Below are 12,694 nucleotides of genomic sequence, written 5' to 3'. Positions count from 1 at the left end.
CTTTCTTCAAAGTAAACTCGACCCGGCACCGAGAGGCTGCCAAGGCTCAAAGAGCAGCCCGCCCCAGATTTCCCAGAAGCCCCTCAACCGCATCTAAGTCACGTGGGGCGCCGGCCAAACACCGCCGAGGTCAGTCCGGCCCGCCCGTCGTCGCACCAGACGCTCCCCGAGCCGCCTTGGGACACCAAGCCCCGCCCTCTGCCAGCCCCACCCACGCGCCTCCCCATCACGTCAGAGCGTCAACACGGCGGGCGGGTCCCGTGACCGGAAGAGGGCGAGCAAGAGGCGGAAGTGAAAGCAGGGAGGGTGTTTGGCCCCATTAATAGAGGGAGCCGAAGGTAGCGGAGGGGCGAGTCAGCGCGGCGGCCGAGCTTTTCGTATACGGTGAGGGCGGAGGGGGCGATGCTGTGGGGCGGAGGGCGGGAGAGCGAAAGACACAAAGAGGGCGGAGGCTGTTCGGGATCTAGGGCCGCTGGGCCCGGTGCTGGGTGCGAGGCCCCGGGTGCGGCGGTCTCGGCTCGCTCGCCGGAGCTGAAGGAGAGGAGGCTGGGTGCGGCTCCGTTAACGGCGCCGGAGCGGCTGCGGCTGCTCCTCCTGCCTCTTCGCTGGGTCCGCGTTTGCTGAGGGGTTTGGGGCGTCGAGGAGCGGCTGGCTGGGCCCCGCCCTGGTCTTCTAGGAAGGCGGGGAGCAAATTCGGGTTGGTCCTTTCGCGGCGCGGGGGTGGCGGTGGGACATTTTACCCGCTTCGCTACCCTCCGCCTGTGTGTCACAGGAGCGGGTCTCCCCCGCGAGCACCGGCCGTGCCTGTGTGGCAGACCCGGCAGGAGAAGCCCGGGGCGCGGGGGAGGGTTGGTTCCTCTTTCCTTGTCTGGCTCCCTCCTTCCCTTCCACCAGCGCCCTCCCCGGAACAAAGAAACGTGGGGAAGGGGCCGCCCTCCCCCAGGGTGCTGTCACGGTGCGGGCCGCCCGGGACCGTTCGGCTCCCGAGTCCTCGGGAAGCTCTGGAAGGTGAGAGCGGAGGAGCAGCTTGCAAGCCCAGCCCAAGTTCCTTCTCCCCGCCCCTCCCGGCCAAACAATAAAGCTTCCCGTAGCTGCCGGCTGGAGCAAGGCATGTTGGATGACTTCCCGGTGGGGGTGCTAGCCCTGTTCGTGTTATCGCCGAACTTTTGTAGCTTTTGCTCTCTTTTCCTTTCCCGTGTAGCTTTATATTTGTGATTACCCGAGGAGGTTGGTTTGTTCCTTTGCCGTGCTTAAAAAGGAGCTCTTGAAGTGCATGCAGAGTTTGGGGCGGGGGGGGATTGTGGTGGAGGGCGGTGCTTTTTCCTAGTGGGCAGCATGCTGCCAGGCACTCGGTCCCATTGAATGCAACTGGACTTAATCCTGAGTGGAGTGTTGCACATAAGCTATTAGTAATGATTGTGACTTGTCAATACTAGTTTTGGTGAATTGCATGTGTGGAATGATGTGGCGATATTTACACAGAGAACTAAGAGAGTAGTTATTTGAAGAATCTGTTACAGAATCTGCTCTGAATACCTTGAATGTTAAATAAATGGGGCCAGCTACATGTTATCTTACTAGCTAAACATGAGGTCATTGATAAGTTGGGATGGTAAACAAAATGTGATCTTCTCATCCTGGAGTGTTGCCCGTGAGTAATGCTTTAGAAGTCACTGGTCAGAGCAAGACTGCAGGTGTTCTGATCTCCAAGGTTTGAAGTGCTGATGTCCTTAAATAAAGATCTTATCTTATCTTAGTCCTATTGTAGTAGATCTTGTCAGGCTGATTCTTTTAAACCAGTTTGCTAAACTAAAAATATTTCAGCATGAGCACAATAGAAGCATGTTGTTTCTAAAGCATCAGCCAAATGGTAAGAACAAAAATGTATTGGGCCCTAAAACTGATTTTACTCTAATGACTACCAAATACTAACTACCACAGTAAAAGAAAACCTTTTTTTTAAAGCCAGCTGAAAATCGGACCAGCGTAATATTTAGGTCAACAATAATGCAACACTCCTGGATGCAGACTATTCGTCAGATGTAACATATGTAATCTAGTATCTCTTATAGGCAGCATACATTTTCAGAATATATTTACTTTGTTCAGAGGCTGAAAAGTGAAACGTCCAGAAAACTCTTCCTGTTCTAAGCCATGCCCTCTTAGTTGGGAAGAACAAACATACTGTCTTGCTTGTGACTTCAGCAGCAGCTGATTAAGCACATGATTTAGTTTATGAATAGTTAACTATGATTTGACTAGGTATCAAATAAATGCCATGTCTTTAATGGAAGCAAAGAAATACATGTCACTCTCGTCTTTCGAAATCCTGGCATGTTTATGCAGAATCACTTTTTAGGGGGGAAATGGTCACATCCTGGACTTCATCAACATAGCCTCTATGTTCTAGATGAATTTTAAAAATAACTTTCAGTCTTATAAAATACAAATAGTACAAAATCTGTAGAAATGTCTGCTTCATTCAGTGTCTCAGTAATAGAAAGATGCTCTTGCATATGTTTTCCTGCATGCAATACTGTACTTATAAAAGTTCCAGCCAAAGGTTCTTAAAAACAGATGCAATAAAGGATAAACTCAGAATACAGGAAATAGATCACCTTAGAGCTGCAAGCTGCAGTACAAAGCTTAAAAAAAATATTTACTTTTAAGTTGGTATTGAAGTTTTTTTACTTTACCTGGCAGCTATTAAAGCAAGACTCAAGGCATTTTCAGTTCAACAAATTTGATTTCATACTGTGTGAGACCATATGCTTTGTGTGCAGAAGGTTCCGGCTTCAGTCCGGCTCTAGAGTAGCAGGTGTTGACTTATGCCAGCTACCAGAGAACTACTGCCAGTAAGAGTAAATGATACTGAACTCTGTGCACCAGTGGTCTGACCTAGTGTAAGGCAGCCTCCTAGGAAAAAGAAAGCTGACGACAGTTAAATTATATATGTGTGCTCTGAATTCAACCTGTATTCAAAATTATACATGGCAAGGGATATCCTGGAAGTGTGGTGTTATAGCAAACATTTTTAATGCAAGCCACTTGATGTTAAATCAATTAAAACGGTACTGGATTTCCTTCCATAGTTGGAAGCTCCCTGTTAAAACAAATGTCTATGTAGGTGGCAGACTGCCTTTGTCTGGAGGGAGCAGTACACTGAATAGGGCCAAAAATGGTAGTTCTAGTTGGCGAATCTGTTTGAACCTGAGGGTTGTGTTCTTTTCTGGACATCCTTCTGGGCAGCATGCCAGCGGTGAGTGCAACCAGAGCAAAAGTGGCCAGGGCAAAAAATGTTAATTTTACTTTTATACAGTGGACTAGTTTCTACCTTGGTGTTGAAAGCTGGCATCATCATTATTAGCTTTATGGACACCCATCAACAAATATTCTGTAGTCAGTTTATAGAGCAATCTGCCAACCCCCAACTAAACAAGATGCAATATTAAAAGCATGCAACACTTAAAATAAAAATACAATGTAGCTTTGCTTCTAGCAAACAGATGCAACAGTAAATGGTTAGTCTGCCTTTTTATTTTATTAAAATAAGTTACTTTAAAATGCCTGGATAAAAATGTATTCACTTGACACCGAAGAAACAATTAGAAGCAGTGCCAGGCAAGCTTCTTTAGTTAACCTCGTTCATAGTTTTGGTGCCCACACCATGAAGGCCGTATTAGTAGCCATCCAATTGGCCTTACTTGGTGTGAGTGCAAAGAGGAATGTAAGGTTCAGGTAGGTATACAGTGGTACCTCAGGTTAAGTACTTAATTTGTTCCGGAGGTCCGTACTTAACCTAAAACTGTTCTTAACCTGAAGCACCACTTTAGCTAATGGGCCCTCCTGCTGCTGCTGTGCTGCCGGAGCACGATTTCTGTTCTCATCCTGAAGCAAAGTTCTTAACCTGAAGCACTATTTCTGGGTTAGCGGAGTCTGTAACCTGAAGCGTATGTAACCTGAGGTTCCACTGTATATGGGAGAAGCCAACCTTTCAGTTAATCTGGCCACAAGCTATTAAGGGAATTAAAGCTTAAAACCAGCCATTGAAATTGGGTATGGAAAGAGATTGGAAGCCAACATAGCTGGTAAAGTGCTGGCATAATATCACCAGATTGTCCAGCCCCAATTGATTATCTTGTGTTTCTGTCTTGAGGTAGCTCCAGTTTCCTGGTCATTTTTTAAAAGGATGCCCCTTGTACACTGCATTGCAGTAATCTAAATAGGCAGCTACAACCACATGCATAATTGTTCTCCAAGATGCATCCATCCAGGTATTTTTGCAATTGGTATATAGCCCAAGTAGATAAAATTTGAAGGGGGTATCTATCCAATGTGCGCTCCAGATATTCCTGGACTAAGAGTCCCATAATCCTTGAATGTTGGCCATGCTGGCTGTCAGTGTTCGAAACTCAGATATAAGTTAAGTGCCAAATGCTCCTTAAACCAAGGTTGCAGTCGCCAAAATGGAATGTCTAGTTGCTATTTTGAGGCAAGACAGCTCTAAAGTCTTATTTTTCAAATGATGGACTGCCTGTGATTGATTCTCAGTTCAGATGACTACCTTGAGTTAGGTTAAGAGCTTTGGGAAGTGCAAAGTTGCTTGATTCAGGGACACACCACATATATATTGGCCTGCTTTTGCTCAGTCTGCACAGAAAAAGCAATTTAGTTCCAGAAATTCATTATGATCATGCTGATAAAATATAACTGATAGAATTCTACAGGATGGAGTATTAGCATGTGAAAACAGTCCAGATCCAATGATCCCCAAATGGTGGAGATGTCAGGCGCCATCCTGGCACCCTGTCATCTTCACTTGGTTGCAAGTGGTCGAAAGCCAGGTGCAAAATGTGCCTGGCTGATTTTGAAAACTCTGTGGGATTGGTTAGAGTTGGACTGTAGTCCAGGAGCATTAGTAGGGCACCTCGTTGAGTAACCATAGCCTCCTTAATTTTTGGATGACAGTTTTCTTGCAGTAGCCTGAAGACAGATAATGCACCAGTTGTTGTCCTTCTTTGGTAAGCACACCCTCAACCAGTTTTGCAGATAAGTTAAATGTGTACTTGATTTTCTGTGAGATGCATGAGGGTAATGTTCTTAAATCCAGATCCCAGTCATGTAGCACACTCTTGATAGCTTCAGAAGATAAAACATTAAGGTAGATTTCTCCCTCCCCACCCCCCACTTGGGATTAACCAACTCAGAGTTGGTTTGTGATACTGAGATGAATGCATGAAGCCTTCTTGGAGTCCTCTGTGAAATAGCTGGAGGTACTCTCTGTAATATCATTGGCAAGATCATTTCTGTTGCAGCAACACCATCTCTCGGGGTTATCTATCCACTCACTGATGCTGACTTGCAAGTATTTTACTTTTAGCCTTGACTAGTTATAAGGTGCAAGAAGTAAGTATGAGCAAACTCTGCAGGGGTCTCATCCATGTCTGATGGGTGATCTCATTACAGTAGCTGCCTTCCAGGTGAACTGCTGGAAGCATTCACCCTAACACTAGCTGACAATTATATTCATCCCCATTAGATAATGTCTCCCTCCATCTTCTGTGCCACTATTCAGCTGTCCAAAACTCTTCATTCTGTGCTTTCCTTAACAACGTTTTTCTCTGCCCTCCCCAGTGCTGGTAAATATGTTTCTTCCAATCTGCCATTTCATACAAGGGTGTGAAAAATAACAAAATTAAACTGCAGGCTGGAATTTAATTTAGTGTTAAGTGGAATTCGCTTGTGCAAGGAAACATTTCCCTTTCTTCCCCTGCATGCCCCCTAATCTTGTTTTAGGGGTCCCCCACCCCTGAGCATATTCAGGAGGGGGAGGGGGGATAAGTTGCACTAGTAGGCCACGTATACAACAACTCAGATGAATCCTGCCCAGAGAGCTCAACCTAATACAGTCATACTTCGGGTTGAAGTAGCTTTGGGATAAGTATTTTCGGGTTGTGCGCTGCGGCGACCCAGAAGTAGCAGAGTGCATTACTTCTGGGTTTCGCCGTTCACGCATGCGGTCAAATGCCATCATGCGCAGAAGCGTTGAATCGCAATCTGCAGACGCAGGTTGCATTCACTTCTGGATGTGAACGGGGCTCTGGAACGGATCCCGTTCACATCCAGAGGTACCACTGTACTATAGAACTGTGTGCAGGCAGGAGGCACTGTGACTCGGTCCATATACATTGCTTTCTGTGTTAGAAATTAGCCAGGCATGTTTTGCTACTGGTGTAGGTCCAATTGCGACCACATGGAGATCTCTGATTTGGTGACTGACACCTCCGTCTGGCTAGCCTCTCTAGCTTTCTTAAGTAGGTAAGCAGAAGAGCTTATTTATTGCATTTATATCTCACCTTTTTCTCCAAGGAGTTCATGGTTTGCCCCCTCCTCAGTTAATCCCTACAACAACTCTGTGGGGTAGGTTAAGAGGCTGTGATTGGCCCAAGGTCACCCAATGAGCTTCATGACTGAGGAGATTTAAACCCTGATCTTCCAGGTCGTATTCTGACACTCTAACCACTACACCACAGAGGCTTCCTAGAGTACTTCTGCTATGGGGCAGCTATATAAATTAAGTAGGTAAATAAATATGGGAAGAGCAGAATGTCATTTCGAGAAGGATCTGAAATATTTTCCTTGAATCTTGAATTTGTTTTATTGTGGATTGTTTTGTTTTAATGTGTTGTTTAACTCTTTGGAAAAAAATTCTTTAAAATATAAAGAAATATATAAATGAAATTAATAATAATAAATCCCATTGTAAAGAAAAGCAACTAGACATTCCGTTGTGGTGGCCATAACCTAAGTTTAAGGGGCCATTTGGTGATTAGCTTATATATCTGAGTTTCTAACACTGCTTTGCATCAAATGTGATTCCCATGGCACCCTATAACAATATATGATGAGGGTCAGTGATGCAGTTAAAGAGAGCCTGCATAGCTCAATTCTGGGTTGACCCTGAGTAGTGTAGAATTAAACATCTACTGTTAAGCTTGAGAAATAGGTTTTCAAGAAACCACTCTGCACCATACAAATGCCCCAAATGCAAAGTTTGAAGCACCCTTTTAACACCATTGGATGTATTGGAGTACAGCATTTTGTGTGTAATGGGATAGTCACTAATTTGCACTTGCACCCTAATGCTTTTCAGTCCATTCAGGGACTTGGAATTCAGCCGGCAGAGGGCTGCTTCAAGGACTGTTGCTCTGACTTAGGTCAGGACAGGCTCGTAAGAACAAGGTAGGTTGTATAAACATGGCTTGGTTATGTATCACAGCTAAATTATTGGTAGGTAAATGAATAGACTAGGAGTTGCTGTATAGCATGCAGGCATTTCATGGAGCATTCTGTTATCAGTTGCTATCGTTCTGGCACATATTGCTACAAGCATATCTGCTGATGAGCTTTCCTTTTTTTTTTTTTAAACCAAAGCTGCAGCTTACATGCAGCAGCTGTGCTTGAAGCTCTCTGCCCAGCACTGGTCTGCCCTTGGTGATGTCATTGTTGCTGTTCTATAAAGCCATTTCTTACATAGAAGAGAGCCTAACTACATGGCAGGTTTTCTCAGTAGTGCTGTTAATGTAAACTGTCAAAAGTGGAAAGTCTGGTCAAGCCAACCAGCCTGATTAGCTAATGTTTATTATATTGATGAGTTGCTTTGCACCAAAGCAGTCACAAAGCAGCTTTCAGAATAAAAATCCATACAAAAGCACGTTAAGAAGTGTCTATCCAACAATAATACTTGAGGAAATATCCTTTCCATTCACCGAAGAACAATTGTCACAAAACCAACAGAATGCTCTCTAAAACAGCAGCAGTGCTAAAACAAAAACATCTTTCCTGGTGCCAGAAAGAGTTGATTCTAGGCGCCTTGACCCCTGAGAGCATAACAGAGAGGGTGGGCAGGGGCTGCCAGCTGAAAGGCCTGCTATCTCATAGCTAGCCTCTGGACTTCACTAGGGAGGACTTTCAGATGTTGAGAAGGGCCTTGGATGACTATCTTGGGCTCCAGATATATGCATATGGCAGAGCCATCCATTAGGTTTTGTGGTTCCAAGTTGTGTAAGGTTTTATAGGTAAAAGCCATTATTTTGAATTGAGCTCAGTGGCATATTGTTAGCCAATTCAACTTCACCAGAACTGGTGAGATATGTTCAGACCCCTAGTTCCCATTAATAATCTGGCTGCTGAGTTCTGCGCTATAATGGCAGCTTCAAAGACAATAATACATATAATGTATTGCAGTAATGTAGTCTAGACCACTGAAGCACTGAAGGCAGCAGAAGGGACCAGTGTTAGAAACTTGGATATATAATATAATTGCCCAATAGCACTTTAAACCCAGTGTGGTCGCCACATTGGAATGTCTTGGCACTGTCGTCCCCATCCCACCATCCCCAAGTTCGAGCTTCAAGGAAAATATTTCAATTTAAGTGACATTTTGCTTTTCTGAGTCACCAACCTGGCATCAGAAATCTCCACATGGTTGCAGTTGCACCCACGTCAGTCACAAAATGCAGCTGGTGCCTGGCTGATTTCTAATACTGGAAGGCACCCTGCACTTGGGGGGTGGCACTTGTGTCTCCAATGGTGGTAATAGAGCCAGGAGGTCTCCAAGCTGCCCACCTGATCTTCTAGTGGAAGCACAACTTTGTCCAGAACATAGAGCACTCAATAAACCTTGGGGTTGGCAAAAAGTATTGCCTGTTTAAGCAAGCAGGTTATTCTTAACTAAATTTTTTAGATGCTGTTGTGAAATACGAACCTGTAAATTACTGAGTGTTGTGAAATTTAAAGGAGGTGGCACTTTAATTGCCATAAAGGCTAATTCAGAGTTGAGGCCATAAACGCTTGATAGAAAGATTTGCATTGTTCTCCTGAGTACTAAAAGTATTCCTGTATCATACAAGATCTAGCATTGCTGACTTCTCAAATAAAAATTGCATAGGGTGTCTTCTCAAAGAGGGGGGAGGGGCTTATCTGTTACTTAATCATAGTGCTTCACTAATTCAGCTTGTACACAGGTTGTCTTTAAGTGTCTAATACATTTGCCTGTGTGATCTGGCAGTTTGAAACTGCCCATTGTGCCCAGATTAAAAGTGAAGGCTCGGTAAGATGGAAGCCTGGTTTATATTTGATAAACTATCATGAGGATAGTAATTCCTTGTGGCTAGGTAAGGAAACAGTTGCATTAACCAGGTGAGTTGTTCCCTTGCTGGAAGATTTTATGATGATGAAATAAGACTTGATCTAAAACTTGTTCAGTACTCTGCTGTATCTTGTGGACAGGTTGTGTGGCAGGGTAACTTCTTTACCTGTATTTCCTGCTTAACAAATTACTCATTTTAGTTCTTCTTGTTAACTCAGTAGATTTATCTGGTTTTCTGTATCTAGCTTAATTTTTTTCAAACCATTGTAACGTAAGTATACCATTGTAATGCTAATGGAGACCCTCCTACCTTGAGCCCTTCTTGAATCTTTTTCTGTTGCTTTCATGTGCCTCAAGCTTGGAACTAAAGGACTAGAAGCTAGCAAGCACTGGCAGTCATGTTTAGGTATCAACTGTTAGTGGTTCCAGAATCTGTGGGAGGCAGGGCTGATGTGCCAAAGTTGACTGTCGATCTAGGTGGTGAAGAGTTAGGGATTTGAAGGCAGGTGAATCCACTGAATCATCCATGTGTTAGCAGTGAGATTTTGTGTTGCATGCCCTTGAGCTTACTTTGAAAAACCATGTGAAATAACCATTCTAATACCGTATATCTAGGGTCTGGCAACAACCAAGTGAGCACATCAGACTGCAAAGCCTAGTTCCACCCTACCTCCTCAGAGGCTGAACTGCCACTTTCAGCTGTTCAGAAGCTTTTGCTAGTGTCTTTGCTGCTTCTCAATTTGAGGGGGGGCATTTATAGGAAAAGTACAACTTGCCACTCAAATGTGTGGCTCTATCCTAGCTGCATTTAGAAACTCGGGGAAAATGCTGATTGCTTATACTTCTGCTCGCTTCCAAAAGAATCATTCAAGTGTTCTGAGTTCACAATACATCTAAAACCATTATAGAAAGTCAAAGACTCATTCTGACAGGGTGGGGAAGCAGACATGGAGTGTTTTCTCAAGGGGGGGGCAAGTGATTAAGCACCCTGAGCCCACACATGATGCTGTAATCTGACTGTGTTGCCTTGAGCCAAGTACTGTTCCTATGGACACCAGAGGGAGTGAACAGGAGGAGGGAAGACATGCCACCAGAAAGAAAGTTGGCAAGAGGAACTTGCTTAATATGTGCAGAAACTGAAATACTGTTCAGTTTTAACTGAATTTATTTCCTTCAAAGTAGCATAGCATGTTCAAGGTGTCCTCTCTTTTGGCCCCTCCCCTCATAGTTCTGCTCTACAATATAGAAGCACAAACCTGCCACAGTGTGCTAGGCTTTGAGACATACCGCTATATTAACTCAATAGAACAGCTTCTGACTCCTAAGGGTAATGCGGAAAGAGCCTGTTCTATCTGTGGCACAGTGTAGGTCCCATGTTTATATGGGAGAACTGACAATTTCATCAGATGCAATATATGTAGAACTGCTGAACCAGTGCGGATGCCACCTGTACTTTTCCAGAAGCTTCTGACTCTTTACATTCCTCCAGATTGGCACTTGACAGGCCTGGTGTCCAAATACCTCTTTAAAGGAGGCAGCAACTGGTCAGGAGCGTAAAGGCATATTCAGGCCACGTGTACAGGAAATCAGTAAAGTAGCAAGGCTAGTAGTGGCTGACTTGTTACCTATGTGACTGATAGTTGGCCCTGTGGTCTTTAAATTTGCAGAGTGTCCTAATCTACATTCTACCTGGTAGTGATTGTGAAATGGCGGTTTAGTTGCTTGTGGCCAAATACCTAGCGGCCAAATACAGAATAATCTGTCCCATGCGAGGTAACATTAGCAGATGCAAATTATTATGGGTACTATCTAAGTCATGCTCTGAGTAGATCCATTAAAATTAATGTGTTTAAAATTAGGAATGACTAAAAGTCAGTTTCTCTTGCTGTATTCTGAATATTACCTGGTTGGAGACCACCCTAATAATGCAGGGGTTTGGAATTGGATCCTGCTGGTGGGCCAGTTTCCAAAATTCGCCCACCCCAAAAAAATAGGCCACCTTGGGTAAGTGGGCATGGTCACTCATCTGTCAGGTGATTGACACCTGTCCAAGTTCAAAGGAAGTTGCTGATTCAGATCACATCCTTCAGCCCCCACAGCTGCTCTAGAGAATTCCCAGCAGGGCTTCCATTCCATTCCATTCCATTCCTTCAGTATACCTGAAGGAGCGTCTCCACCCCCATCGTTCTGCCCGGACACTGAGGTCCAGCGCCGAGGGCCTTCTGGCGGTTCCCTCATTACGAGAAGCGAAGCTACAGGGAACCAGGCAGAGGGCCTTTTCGGTGGTGGCGCCCGCCCTGTGGAATGCCCTCCCATTGGATGTCAAGGTGATGGACAACTACCTGACATTCAGAAGACATCTTAAGGCAGCCCTATTCAGGGAAGCTTTTAATGTATGATATTTTAGTGTTTTTTGGTTTCTGTGGAAGCCGCCCAGAGTGGCTGGGGAAACCCAGCCAGATGGGCGGGGTACAAATAATAAATTATTATTATTATTATTATTAGTCAGCTGATTGGTGCTGACAGGGAGCCACACTTGCCAAGGAACAAATGGACCCACCCTTTCCTCACATTTGATGTTGCCCGTGACTTCAGGTATGTGGCAGCTGGCTGTGGTCTGTGGGAAACTTCAGCGGGTCAAATTGAGGCATGTGCTGTGCCTAACTAGGCCCAAGGGCTGAAGGTTCCCCACCTCTCCTGTAATAACTTAATTCAGCTTTTGTTTTATGCAAGCTGTTTAATAAATAAATTGCTGTTGTGATAGAAAACAGTAAAACAGCAAAAAAAAAAAAATCACAATTCTAATGAGTAGAAAATGCTTTGGAACTACAGAATATGGAACATGGTGTGAATTAGGTAGTATCTGGCATATCAGAAGTAGTTTGCAAACCTTTTCCAAACTCCTAAGAGCCTCTTTCCAGCATAACTCTAAAACAGGAAGGTTCTTGGCGAAGTATATATAAATCTGAAAACATACTCTATGTAGTGAAGTACTGCTGTAGATAGGTTACAGGTTATAGTTTTTTAAAATGTGATTTCAAAAGAAAAATATTTAGGGAGGGTCATACACACCATGCCCCTAAATGCCGTTGACTGCTGAAGTAGCAAGCATTGTGTGAAATTCATGGCATTCCTTAAGTGGTGGTAACTACCAGAGTGTTAAAGGTGCCAGATATTCCTTTAAAAATGTAATGCAGACCTTAACTGCTAATTCTGCACTCATTGAGCAGGTCAAATTTCTATTGCTTAGAGCCTTTGCAAAAATTGAGATTCAAACCGGCTCAAAGGTATGCAACAAATTATATTTGAAAATACAAATAGTTTTTTAAAAATATATAAAGCACAATAAACAAAAGCCAGACTCGAGGATAAGAAAGCAGTAAAACAAAGGATGAATAAAGCAATAAAATTAAATTGGGTATCACCCTGATAATTCTAGCTTTCTCTGAAAGCAGGGGGAGGCCCAATTACAGTGGTTCTGGGTAGGGGAAGGTATGGCATGGGAGGTGGGGCAGACCAGTTAAGGTACACATGGCACAGGTA

At 44.1% G+C, this 12,694-nt stretch overlaps 1 protein-coding gene across 1 annotated transcript in view; it reads left to right on the top strand.

Annotated features, from left to right (window-relative positions):
• The first annotated feature begins 244 nt into the window (after positions 1–244).
• The window catches only part of RAB7A (RAB7A, member RAS oncogene family), a 28,622-nt gene continuing 16,172 nt past the window's right edge, over positions 245–12,694 (top strand). The window contains exon 1 of the mRNA XM_082210776.1: positions 245–384. The gene's annotated coding sequence lies outside the window, so the exon portion shown is untranslated. The remainder of the gene's footprint in view (positions 385–12,694) is intronic.

Source organism: Podarcis vaucheri (genome assembly GCF_965113315.1).
Source record: "Podarcis vaucheri genome assembly, chromosome: 2".
Taxonomy (NCBI): domain Eukaryota; kingdom Metazoa; phylum Chordata; class Lepidosauria; order Squamata; family Lacertidae; genus Podarcis; species Podarcis vaucheri.
This window is presented reverse-complemented; position numbering and strand designations above follow the sequence as displayed.